Source organism: Notechis scutatus, chromosome 1 (genome assembly GCF_049901735.1).
Source record: "Notechis scutatus isolate UNSWTSFEM ecotype Mainland chromosome 1, rNotScu1.2, whole genome shotgun sequence".
Lineage (NCBI taxonomy): Eukaryota > Metazoa > Chordata > Lepidosauria > Squamata > Elapidae > Notechis > Notechis scutatus.
Window position 1 is genome coordinate 114,164,722 of NC_142009.1, and position 9,263 is coordinate 114,173,984.

Genomic DNA, 9,263 nt, shown 5'->3' on the forward strand with positions numbered 1-9,263 from the left:
GCCCTATGTATGGCAAGGGTGATGAACCTGTGACCATATAAACGCTGAACTACATTTCCCAACTTCCTTGAGGACTGGGATTGTTGGGAGCTGTGATCCAATAGCACATGGAATGTTATAATTCCGTTTCCGACTTCCAGAAATTTGTCAGCTTAAATATAGGTCATGAATATTTAAAACACTGTAATAGTTATATATTCTGATTCCAGCAGAAGGGTTCCTTCTATGAACACGAGGTTTTTGGACAACAATGGAGGAAACAGCACTAGGGTGGCAGAGATCATTCACATTGAAAGCTCCCCTTCTTTTCTTTTGACATTGTTGCACTGGACAACATTTTTCTAAGTAAAGAAGCAGCTGTTTAGTCTCCAAGCTCTCCATTGGATATATCACATGACCTTAAATATAAAGAAATATTGTTTACATGTTAATTAAAAAATAAGGTGATGCATTGAATTTTATGTAAGCATTAAAACCGAAGCTAGTATTTTCTTCTAACCAATTTTCAAATAAATAAAAGTTTTTATTCAGATATCACAATCCTTATGTTTCAAATCCAGGTAGGTTTTGAAATATTAAAAAACACTTCCATTTTTTTGTTTTTGGTGTGTGATTTTTTTCTTTTTTGCTAGAAGACCTGTTACTATTTAAGAGCAACAATTGTGATCCTAAAATAATTAGTACTTTGCAAGAGCTAGAACCAAGCAGATGAACGGTTCCCAAATTTAGACTTAAAATTTCAACCTGTAGAAATGGCAGAAACATCCTGTAAGAATCTTCAACCCTTAAGAGATAGGTAAAGAATGAAACCTAGCAGATTTATGCAAATTTGTTCATTGAAAATATGTTGTCGGCATAGAATTTGAATTATCTAAATGCAAAATTTCCATTTATTTTAACTCTGACTTGTACCCACAGACCTGGAAGTAAGTTTCAAAAAAATCCAAAAATATTTGTGCGAAGATCAGATTTTACTCTCTCACATTTCTTTTTCTGCTAAGAGCTTTGCTTGTCTGAAACTTGGTTCCTATAAGTTTGGTACAAAAATTATATTTACTGCAATCATTGCCATAATGTTTTAGTTGTCCCCAAGTATTATTTATCTACTTCTGACCCTGAAGATAAATCAAAATATAAACTAGGTATACCAACAAAGGAGAATGTTTGTAGCTCAGAATTGAATTGTGGAATCTGTATTGTCCTGAGTTTGATCGTTTTCTCGCAGAGGTTTCATTACCCAATGAAAAGTGATTATGTATAGTTTTGCACTTTAGTGACTTTCAGACAAACAGAAATATGATGCCTAAATGAAACTGAATTAACATTACTAATCAGCAGGCTGAATGAATGTATGGTTCAGAGCAACTGAACCAATATTAAAATAGGAATTAATTTCAGGAATATCATAGGAAACATTCCCTGAATCAGTGGAACTGCTTTATTTTAAAAACAAAGCAGATGGTTTCAAATCAGTCAATTGCTTAGGCTGTTTAAACCAGGGGTGAGATTCTACCAGTTCGCACCTATTCAGTAGAACCGGTTGTTATCATTCTAAGCAGTTCGGAGAACCGGTTGTTAGAAGAAATTACTGGCCTAATCCTGTAAGGAAGGCAGGAAGGAAACATTCTGGTGTTGCTTACAGAAACTGCCTCTCCGTTAACCCTTATTACGTTCTTGGCAGGACTAGACTTCCTGTTCCCAGGAACTTCTCCGGAGTTTTTTTCCCCTCCTTTGCTGGTACTGTGCTTGTGTGGAGTGACCATTCAAAGTTACAATGGCACTGAAAAAAGTGACTTATGATCATTTTTCACACTTACAACTGTTGCAACATCCCCACAGTCATGAGAGGCGAGGCGAGGAGATGCGTGCCTTGATGTGAGTGATATTGAGTTGGCCACACCCAGCCAAAAACATGACCATCAAGCCACGCCCACCAACTTAGCCACGCCCACAGAACCAGTTGTTAACAAATTTGAATCCCACCCCTAGTTTAAACCCATGGGAAAACAAAGTCCAACATCTGGAATAAGAAACATTCTTTTCCTGATTTAGTAGCAAAACCTGTTACTATTAACTTCAATGAAATTGTATTTTACTGAGCAGTAGATTTATTGGATGATACCTGAAGTCACTGACACTCATCCACTGTAGAAAAAACAATTCAAATAGTTTTTAAAAAGCGTCTCAATTTTTTTGCTAACACACATGCTTTCTTATCTCCAAACAAATAAGTAAATTATGAGTCATCAAGTAATTTTTAATTCCTAGAAACCATATAGATTTTTATGTATAATTTTTATTGAAAAAAATTACATACATAAAAGATAAACATGAATATATGGAAAAGTTAAAAAGTGAAAAAAGCAATAAAGAAAAAAAAAACCTCAAGAAGCAACTTCTGATCTTCTTTGTAGAAGTTACAAATAAAGTTATTATCCCTCTTCTATTTTTCATATCACATTAGAGATTCCTCCTGTCCCATATCCAACCCCCTTTTCAATTAATAAACCCCAAAATCACCATTTCACCTTCAGTATTTCTCCATTGTTGGGCAGACATAGATTTTTCTCCATGTTCTGTCCCTAACCTGGTCTTTTAGATCTTCCAGTGGTGCACTCATCGCCATTATAATTGAATCCATCCATCTTGCTGCTGGTCATCTTCTGTTTTTTTCCCACTTTTTCAGCATTGGAGTCTTCTCCACTGAGTTAGGTCTTCATATAATATGAACCAAGTATATCAATTTGAGCCTGAATCATCGAAAAAGTATTGTATTATAGTACAAAAATGTTTTGTTTAGAGCATTCTAAAGAATTAAGAATTACCCTGTCAATGGCAGACTAATAAGTCAAAGGAAATAATGCTTGCCTATCTTCATATATTCACGAATTTCCTCTCTCTCTTACACATATATAGAATACCAATAAGAGGAATAACTGCTATAAATGTTCCCCTGGTTTGGGGATGTGGTGAAAAATGGTGGGCTTAGGTACCTTCATATACAAAATTCATTTCCAGGTGCTGATTGCCTATCTTATCTCATCTATTTAATATATGGAGCAGCTTGTCCTCACATACAGAGAGACGTTATATTTTCTGCGTTCAGAATTCTTTCTTACCTTGGTGAAAGAGAACAGACTATCCTATACTGCCTATGAAACAATCCTTCATAGACTTCTAGTCATTTGGCATAATAAAATACACTATTGAATATGCTCACTCTTTTCACTGAAAGAATGAGTGAACTCCCGCGATTTTCAGAGGTTAACAATCAAAAGTCTGTCTTACCAATGAAGCAGCATATACAGCTTTGTTAGAAAACTCCATACTAATGCTCCCTATTCTCCAAGCTTTTTTTTTCTGAAGCACATTGTAAAAATCTGGACAGCTGACATACAACTCTACTTAGAAACTTACAATAGAACCATGCACAGTGATAAAATGGGGTCTCAGATTCAAAATGTACATTCTAAATTAAACTAGAATTCATCTATTTTAAGTGGTACTTATAATAAAATTAAGGAGTTTTGCAAACCATTTTTATTAAGATTTCTTTTATTGAGATAGATCCTTTCGGTCACGCAACTACAGTAGAAGGCCAAGATTAAGATTAATTTATCTGATCAAAATAATTTTCAAGTACCGCAAAGGAACCTTTCTGAAGCTACAAAAAGATATAACCCAAATACTGGATTAATCATGTCTGGAGTAGAACAGTCCTGTGTAGTGTTGTGGTTAAAATGCTGGATTAAGGGCAAAAGGTCCAAGGTTATTTAGCTTATCATTCTTTCTCAGCCAACCTCCCTCTTAGAGTGTTCCGGGAGGAAATAGGACAGAGCATTAACTACACTGACTTCAGCTCTTGGATGAAAAGAGGATATAATCAAATAAAGACTATGCAAGCAATGAATGATACTAATTATCTCCCTCTGTAAATATATTGTAACAGTTGTTTCAATTCAAAATCACAATTAATATTCAGCTTTGAGCAGCGTTTACAGTCTCTCCCCCCCAACTAAGTAGTCAACTAAGAGTTAAGATACCATTGTAGAATGACTGTGTCAGTCCTCTAAGATAGGTTGGACCAACAGCCACCAAAGCTATTGGTCATAAAAAAGCAGATAATGTTACAACTTTACAAATATTTTGCCTTTAAAATAATTCAATATATGCCTAGATATTATTTGGTATTCAGAAATTTTGGAAAATCATACTATATCCTTTATCAAACTTAGTTGGATTTTAAATAATCAGTATTATTATTTTTTCATTAGGACAAACATGTTTTCTACACTCACCTTTTAAAATACCTTTCATACCTTAAAATATTTTAATTTTATTATATTTACTTATGCCTGATTTTATTTTTAGTTTGATTCTGTAAACAGCCATAGAATCCATTTGGATAATGTCTTTTTTCCCTAAAGAAACAACAGTGTAGTTTCTTTACCTGTGTGAACTGGTATAGCACTGCACGCTCTTGAAATGGAAAATCCATAAACATATTATAATTGTCAAAAGTTTCAGTTTTAATCAGTACTGTTTTGTCTAGTCTACCTTCTTCTGCTGGAACACCTAGAAGGCTGACCTAGGAAAGGTCAATTGTGGTTACTGTCAACCTTTTGAGGGAGGTCATGTGAAAAACTAGCATAAGGATTTAAGAAATTAGTAAGAGGATCTTAAAAGCCTTGCAAGTTTCTCCCTGTTTCATTTTATATTAAACAAAATTAAGACAGGGTTATTTTGAGTTTCTCTCTCCTATATCTGGACTGTTGAATGTCCTTAATGGACTGTTGAATGTCCATCCCTCCTTAATGGCTCACTTTCTTTCTTTCTTTCTTTCTTTCTTTCTTTCTTTCTTTCTTTCTTTCTTTCTTTCTTTCTTTCTTTCTATTTTCTTTCTTTCTCTCTCCTTCCTTCCTTCCTTCCTTCCTTCCTTCCTTCCTTCCTTCCTTCCTTCCTTCCTTCCTTCCTTCCTTCCTTTCTCCCTTAAAGTCTCTGTTATGTTTATCAGCTCTGAATTCCTGAATTCCTTTACAGGTATAGAGGTTCAGAACACCCATATACAAACACGCACATTACTGTGTATTACTCAATCAATCAACCATGTCACTGCAACCTCTCATCTTTAAAACTGATTGGAGGTATAACCAAGAGCATATATTAAACTTCAGGATCAGGCCAGAAGCATTCCTGAGAACTTTAATTTATTTCAGTGGGGTAAAATACCTATAAATACATTTCAAAAGAAAAAAAAAGTCCTATTGATTCCTCAAGGATTAGCTAAAAGGTAAAACATTTGGCTTCAACTTGTTTTTTTTCCCAAATAGCCAATATCACCATCACCATCCATCAGGGAAATTTAACACATAAAATGGGTGGATGACTGAATAGTTCTTGACTTACAACCATTCCTTTAGTGACTAATCCAAGTTACAACGGCCCTGAAAAAAGTGACTTATGACTGTTGCACCATCATCACTGTGGTCACATGATCAACATTTGGACTGGTTCATATTTATGTTGGTTGCAGTGTTCCAGGGTCATGCAATCACTTTTTGCAATCTTCAGAACAAGCAAAGTCATCGGGGAAGCCAGAGTCATTTAACAACCATGTCACTAACGTAATAACTGCAGTGATTCACTTAACAACTGTGTCAAGAAAGATTGTAAAATGGGGCAAGACTCACTTAACAACTGTCTCTGCAACAGAAATTTTGTGTTCGATTGTGGTAATAAATCTAGGGCTTACGTATAATTTTTCTTGAGCGCCATTCTGCCTCTCTTCTATTTGCTTTTGAGACAATGGCTGCTGCTTTGTATATGGACAAAAAAAGGGGAGGGGAGTAAAGTATGTGCATAGTGCCACCAGTTTGTTATCTTATCCTTTTTTCACTTTAGGAAGCACCTCTCCTCTAGACCTAGCATACAATAACTGAGGCAGCCGCCTGCTTAAACTGCAAGGTGCGCATTAATACTACAGGGGGCAGGCAAAGCCTTCTCCCATAGCACTTACCTTCCATGTGGTTAAAAACCCAATACTTTATTTTATTTATTTATTTATTTATTTGATTTGATTTGCCAATTGTTTACAAGATAATAAGTATAAGTGTATACATAGTTGTGAATACATGAAATGGTACATATAAGAAAAATAAAGAAGAATAAGAGAAACAATAGGACAGGGACGGTAGGCACGTTGGTGCGCTTATGCACGCCCCTACAGACCTCTTAGGAAAGGGGTGAGGTCAATAGTAGACAGTCTAAGGTTAAAGTTTTTGGGGTTTGGGGAAGAAACTACAGAGTCGGGTAGAGTATTCCAGACATTGACCACTCTATTGCTGAAGTCGTATTTCCTGCAATCAAGTTTGGTGCGGTTAACTTTGAGTTTGTATCTATTGTGTGCTCTTGTGTTGTTATGGTTGAAGCTGAAGTATTCATTGACAGGAAGGACATTGCAATGTATGATTTTATATACCATGCTTAAATCAGACCGAAGACGGCGTAATTCAAGGTTTTCTAGTTCTAGAATTTCAAGTCTGGTGGCATAAGGTATTCTACGAGTAGAGGAGTGGAGAACTCTTCTTGTGAAATATTTCTGGACTTTCTCAATTGTGCTAATATCAGATACGTAATGTGGGTTCCAGACTGATGAACTGTATTCGAGTATTGGTCTAGCAATGTTTTGTATGCTCTGGTTAGTAGTGTGATATTACCAGAGAAAAAGCTACGTAGGATTAGGTTAACAACTCTTAATGCCTTTTTGGCTATGTAGTTGCAGTGGGCTCTAGCACTTAGATCATTAGAGGTGAGTATTCCAAGGTCCTTTACAGAGCTTGGGTCATCAACAAGATCTTGACTATTCAGCTTGTATTTTATTTTCTGATTTTTTTGCCAATATGTAAGACAGAGCATTTATTTGTTGAGATTTGAAGTTGCCATTTGTTTGACCATTCTGATACATAGTCAAGATCTTTTGTAGGGTAGCAGTATTGTCTGTGGTATTGAACAGCTTTACATCATCAGCGAAGAGAACGCAATTGCTCTTAATATGATCACAGAGGTCATTTATGTAGAGTATGAAGAGAGTTGGTCCTAGAACACTGCCTTGGGGACACCACTATTGACAGGTACTGAATTTGATAGGACGCTCCCAATTTTGACCATTTGTTGTCTGTTTGCCAGGAATGCTTCTATCCAGTTATTCAGTTGTCCAGAGATACCATAGGATTTTATTTTTAGGAGTAGTTTGTCATGTACCACTGAATCAAAGGCTTTACAGAAGTCTATGTAGATTGCGTCTATTGCTTTGCCCTGGTCGAGTTGTGTCGTCCATATGTTTTTGCAGTGTAAGAGTTGCAGATTACAGGATAGTTTTTTTACTGCCCTATCCTACTGGATTTCAAGTCGGATATAACAACTAGGACTATTTTTAAAACGGGAAAGGATGTGCCCAAAAGTAATTTACTGGCTGAAGCAGTAGAGTATGGGGTCAGCGTCATGAAAGGAAAAGGGCAAACTCCAGGACATAATCAGGGACGCCTGGAGAAGGCTCTCCAGGCTTCCCTTTCAAGGCCAGCGCGATGGCACGCCCACTTCGGCGATCAGGTTGCGCCCGCAGGAATGCCCGGTGGCGGGCAAGGCGTTTTACTTGCACACAGGAAACTCAGCCATAGCGACAGGGCCGCCTGGTTCGTTTCGGTCGGGAGAACGGGACGCCCCATCCTGCTTCCATTCCGCCCGGTTCTAACTTGTAGCTGCACTGCACCGATCAGGCGCCCGAAGAGGACCCAAGGCAGGGCGGCGAAGAAGCGCGTCAGGGCGGCTCGGTGCTCCTTGTAAGCCACCTCCGGATCTCCCTACTTACCTCTCTCAAGAGCTCCGAGAGATTCATCGATTCGATGTACTGGGCCAAATGCATCTCTATACCTATTGTCTGCTCCCTTCACCTCAGGCCCATGCAGCCGCCAGTTAAATAGTAAGTACCAGACTGCCATCTGTCAGAAATGGTGTAGTGTTTCCTGCTAGGGAGGGTGGGGTTGGACTAGATGACCTACAAGGTCTCTCCCAACTTCTATTCTATTCTATTCTATTCCTATTCCAATCTCACCCTCGCTCCAAAATAACCTTGAAGGCTTTTGCTAAAGTGAAATTCCCATTCTCGCAGCTCAAAATTCTTATACTGCAGGAGTCTGACTCGCTCTGTCCTTCCTACAGTTTGCGAGATACAAACCCACCACCTTGCACTCCTTAAGAAATATAATTTTTTTTCATGTTTATGTTTAATCATCCAGGTCAAGATTGTCCCAAAGTTGCTTTTCCAAAAGGCAACTGGGTTTTCTTGGGGTTTTCCCCCTTGAAAACGTTTCGCTTTTCATCCAAGAAGTTTCTTCAGTTCTGACAGATGTGGTGAGAACTGAAGAAGCTTCAAGGATAATAAGCGAAATGTTTTAAAGGGGAAAAAAACCAAGGAAGTTTAGTTACCTTTTGAAAAAGTGCCTTTGGGGTAATGTTTGTTCCTTTGCTGCACCACAGTTAATTGCCTCACTGTGGAATGTACTATGCCTTCTCTTTCCCCTCCCTATATACTTTTTGTACTCAGCTTATTCATTCAACTCTTACACGCATGTTATATGGAGCAAATACAGCCACATTCTCGCTGTAGGAAGTGTGTTTGAGGTAGGAGCAAATGTGTGTGTAGTATAGTAAGGTTCTATGGCACCTTGTGAGAATTCACTACATGCTTTAGTGAGGAGTGTTTCAAGATTTAATTTCACCATCATGTGTAGAAAGGATAGAAAATCTGGAAAATTCCATGGGATAAAATATCATTTTGAGCAGAATCAAAATACTGTATAAGGTAAACATGAGAGGGGAAGGAAAAATAGAAATAAAGTAAAATGTGTAAATGTATACAAGGATTTCAATATGTATAAATATATTATAAATATCCTTTGAGAAGTTTAAAAACTAAATTCTGCCATCTTAGAGGGACAAACTTTAATAAGTCAAGTATTCCTATTTTATGCTACTAGTGATAGACGCTTTTACTCTGATTTGCTGTAAACAGTTTCAGATAATTATGAGGTGCAAAAGTAAAAATAATGCAATCAATTAACTTTACTGCTCAACAAAATATGAATAGTGGGGTAGCATTTACAGAGCAGGCTCATGTCTAATTCTTTTCAGGTGACAGAAGCTAATTTTTAACAGTGGAATATTTCTGGGTATAACAAAATAAATTTTCAAGCACTTTTGTGTAC